The sequence below is a fragment of the Gadus chalcogrammus genome, chromosome 16, assembly GCF_026213295.1.
Source record: "Gadus chalcogrammus isolate NIFS_2021 chromosome 16, NIFS_Gcha_1.0, whole genome shotgun sequence".
NCBI lineage: Eukaryota > Metazoa > Chordata > Actinopteri > Gadiformes > Gadidae > Gadus > Gadus chalcogrammus.
Window position 1 is genome coordinate 18445919 of NC_079427.1, and position 5000 is coordinate 18450918.

The window sequence follows — 5000 nt, forward strand, 5'->3', positions numbered from 1 at the left end:
TATTTACAGATATAAAAAAAAATCACCTAAGCGGTTTATGTGATATCACTTGGGGGGCTGGGTCAACTATTATAAGGGAGTAATAGCAATAAAATCAAGCAATATATATATTTATGGAGAAGGCGAGGGGTGAGAGCTCTGTGATAATACAGTGAGTCAAACCGGCCTGCCCAGTGAGCAGGCAACTCCGCCTGGCTCTCCTTAATGAGGGCATCACCCGGGCCAATGCACGGCCAGCAGAGTAACACTGGAGCCTGGGCAGGTGAAACCTCTTTGTGTGTGTAACATGCACTGGGACGAATAGATCAAGTGCATGGGTGGTGCGTGGGTTAAAACCGCCGGGGTTGTCGGTCTATGGTTGATTTATTGATGAGCGTCGTTCTCGGAGTCTCATTGATGACGTGCTTGAACCAAACAGCGGAGCTAATGGACTGGAGAGGGCTAGCGGAGCTCAGGTCCCCACGTTCTTGTGTAGAAGTGTGTGTCTTCGGCTGGGGGGGGATGCCATTAGTGATGAAGCAGCAACATCCTTACTAGCTAACTAATTAACTAATTAACTAATAAAAAAATATAAAATTGATTAGCTGACTTAGTAACTGATTCAATTATAGATTTATTACAGTTATATTGTAGCGCCGTAATAATAAACAGCTGATGTGTGGTGCAAAATAATTAAACAAGACAAATGCAATCAATTATTGGATTGAATAATTCAATTATAAACTGAATTGCAATATACAAAGCACTTATTTATTTCAATTATATTACCTATTTTGAAAGATTAAGATATTTAATGAAAACCAGAGTTTACAACTTTTAATTAACTAATTAAAACTGCAATTAACTCTCCAACTCCTGTCTACTTCTCCACTCTCAGTTCTCCCACCCTAGCAGGAAATCCATGATCGACGGCGTTCCGAGGTCAAAGGAATCAGATGGTCCTGTTTTGCCCTCACGTCTGAGGTGCAAAGCTCATCTCGGTTAAACACAACAAACGTAGTCCTGCTCAGAGCTTGGAAGTCTATAGAAACACATTAAGACAACACAACCTTTCGTGTAGATCAGGGCTTGTTTTTAAAAGGGATTGTTGAAGCACGCACGCCTGCGTTCATCTGTAAGCGGTCTTACACTGCCAAATATGCCCGTTTTTATGTCCGTCTTTTTCCCGGCATGGTCCGCGCGTTTACACTGACAATGCTGGCTTGATTTTGCACTCCAATTTCCCATCTCGTACCCTAGACATGTGAGTGATGGATGGGTGCCGTGTGTTGGCTCTCTACAACCACAGGGACCTGTTAAAACCGGATCCGAAGCCTGTGACAAGTGACCGATGTGTTGGCACGGGATGAAAAGCTACAGGGGCCTCTTTGGCGTGTGGTCGCTTGAGTCGTTCACCCAACCTTGACAGAGCATAAATATAAAAAAAATACACAGATACATAGACACACCATACACCTGCACAGACACACAACCATACACAGACAACCACACTGTTTGATCTGATTACCTGACCGATTAAGTATTTAGAAAGGAAACCAGTTCCCTTGTTAAATATTCACTGATTTTCCAGGATGAATTAAGGATGAGAATTTAACACATTAAACTTTGCATGCGTGCGTCCGTATGTGTGTCTGTAAGTGTTGATGTTTGTGTGTGTGTGTGTGTGTGTGTGTGTGTGTGTGTGTGTGTCGTTTTGTGTGTGTGTGGTGTGTGTGTGTGTGTGTGTGTGTGTGTGGTGTGTGTGTGTCGTGTGTGTGTGTGTGCTGTGTGTGTGTGTGTGTGTGTGTGTGTGTGTCATGCACAACAGCTTCACTAAGCTCTGATTAACAATCGTTCCGAGCTCATTGGTGTGTGTAACACAAATAGAGTTGCGAGGGTGTGGAACATTTCTGCGAAGATTCTGGAATCTTTCCACAATAAGTTAAGCTCGGGAATTTGGAGAATGTCAAGTGTATAAGGTACAAATGTATCAGGAATGCAATCTCGCTCTCTCCATCTCTCCCCTTCTCTCTCCTGCAAACGCATCTGGAAAATCTCCTAAAAGAATAGTAAGTCTAAACACTTGCAACGTTGAATGGAATGTTTTTCTGGAACCGTTTACTTAGCGATTAAATGGCTCTATATAGACTACATTCTTCCCTGTATTTCTTTACCGTATTACAAACACATACAATTATTTTAAAATTGGTGTCGATGTTTCAGCAGGTATTGATAAGTGCTAATCAACATTAATCTCATAGAATATGTCTTTGGGGTTCATACAGTATGTCCATGTGATACCCCATTGCTATTGGCTAGAGTCCAACGTTTACAAACTGTTATCCTTGTTTAACTTAGTGAAAGCTCCTGTCCAGGATACAAAGTGAACAAAGTGCTTTGAACTCTAAACACAACTCTTCTTAGGGGGAGATGGAGGAAGAAATTGGAGGACAATATCGAAGGCTGAGCTAGAGGAAGAGTCAACGAGGGAGACTAGAAGAATGAGAGATAAACAGCTACAAATAGGGAGAGAGAGAGAGAGAGAAAGAGCTTGAAAGAGAGTTGGGGAGTGCAAGAAAACAACTGCACAGTCACCTACTTTTTCCCCTCTACACAACTTTAACTTGGGCAGAGCTGATAGCATCAGTAAAATGGACTGAGAAATATTGAAAGCATTCAAACACACACACACACAGACACAGACACAGACACAGACACAGACACACACACACACACACACACACACACACACACACACACCACACACACACACACACACACACACACACACACACACACACACACACACACAAACACAACCAATGTTTTTATTCCTTTTTGTTTCCTCCAGACTAACCTGCTCCTTCCATATCGTATAACATACAACCTTCTAAAAACAAGATGCTCACAAACTTTGTCCCTGATTGGCTGATGAAATTGCCGTTCTTGTGATATATGTGACTACAGCTGTATTGAGGTTAAAAGCTGGTGAACTGGACTAATATTAGTGTTTGTCTACGGTGCGTTTGCTTGGTGTTCAGGTCAGGAAAATAAAGAGAGTGAAACTCCAGAGCTGCACTGCAACCCCAGGACCCGAGATCAGCCCGAATACTCAACACCTGTTAGTCCATCCAAAGGCTTTTTCTTTTTTAACTGTGTTGAAGTGACTATATATAGAACAAGCAAATAGTGTGACAGTAGAAGATGCAGTGTTGACCCATTATGAATCATTGTGCAAAACAAAACACATTAAATAAATGTACGCCAACACACCGGCAATTATTCCGTCGCAATGTTTACATCAATACATTATTCTTTTTCCTCGGTTTGTATCCATTGTTTTCTCGCTGTTACACCTCCGAAAGAGTTTTGGCAACCCAATGAGAACAGGCCGCGTTTAGCGCTTAGTGGAAATAACAGCTTAAGGGAGAACCCTGTTAGCCCCTTCAAGGAATATCATTACAGACACATGGATATGCTGCGGCTTAGTAAGGCAACAGGAATATACACTCGCTTGAATAATTGTGTCATAACATCATTTAGAAACGCACTGAAATCTCCTTGAAAGGGCAAATCAATTGCATTCATGCATGCAGTGGCATTCTGGTTTATATTGGTTTATATTGTTTACATTGGTTTAGAGAGGCAAATGCGTCTCAATCCGGCCTAGCATAGAAGCATGGAACAGCGGGCACATTATTGACTGATGGCATGAGATAGCATGTGAGTTGCCAATGGGACTAACTGGGGGCTCAACTGTTCCTGTCCGAATGCATGACCCCCCCCCCCCCCCCCACGCGCGCACACACACACACACACACACACCACACACACACACACACACACACACACACACACACACACACACACACACACACACACACACACTCCCAGGATTGTGTGCAATCACCTCGTGACCCTCAGAGCTCTCATAGCCAGGTTAAACTATCTCTATTTGTTACCTTCTTTAAATTGGCGCAGACAGAATGGATATGTTATATGTGATGAACGCTCAACAGACCTCATTCAGGCCACACTATTATTATAGCTGTGATATGAAAACACACACACACACACACCATACTATACACAACAGCCTTCCACACTCATTGTGATGTGAACCTCAATCTGGAAAACAAGATGACAAGAGGAAGTACATCCAATAGAAGCTGGATCCCTGCCCCACCAAGGAGATCGGGGGACATCTTCAGTGGGTGTGTGGAGGACTCTGGGCGCCCACTGACTCGCTGCATCAAAGCCTAGAGAATGAGTCCCAGTCCCGGTCCACCTCCAGAGCACCCACTCCACATCACAATCCCCCTGCCCACAACGCGGGGGACGGGCCCCGCAGGCAGGAAATCAAAGCACCTACATCCAAACCCTGGCTCTCTCTCCAGCGACCAATTGGTAGCAGCAGAGCTGATGAACACAATACACCAACACACAAAGAAGTCCGCAGACAGTGCAACCAACAGCACTTTCTTGTGTGTTGTCAAGGAAAAAGACTGTGTTTAAGACTGCTGCCATACTGTCCATCGGGGGGCCATAGGGGAACATAAATACGATCTATCTCTCTTTAACCCGTTATGCAACGGTACAGGAGCACAAGGCAGGAGGGAAATACGCTGGATGGGCCCACCACGCCCACTCTGTGATGGATGTCTCATGGGGCCGGGAAGCAAGAATGGTGTGTGTGGGCGCATGTGTGTGTGTGTGTGTGTGTGTGTGTGTGTGTGTTGTGTGTGATGTTGTGTGGGGTTGTGGTGTGTGTGTGTGGGTGTGTGTGTGTGTGTGTGTGTGTGTGTGTGTGTGCTTAAGTTCAGTGATTTTCCGTAACCAACGCAGATGCGGTTATTAAACATAAAGATAGTACCCACTTTGTATTTTAGGGTTATACATTATTATTCAAATACATTTTACGTTTCTCTTTTTTTTTCCCCCTGCATTGATAACGATTGTGAGGTCATGTGGAAAGTATCAGGGTTGTTCAGGAGTTCAATCAAGAGCCTGGGAAATGGGCC

General features: G+C 44.0%; 1 protein-coding gene across 2 annotated transcripts in view; it reads right to left on the reverse strand.

Annotated features, from left to right (window-relative positions):
- Positions 1–5000, reverse strand: part of kcnab1a (potassium voltage-gated channel subfamily A regulatory beta subunit 1a) — an 81952-nt gene that overhangs the window by 70409 nt on the left and 6543 nt on the right. The gene's annotated exons all lie outside the window — the stretch shown is intronic.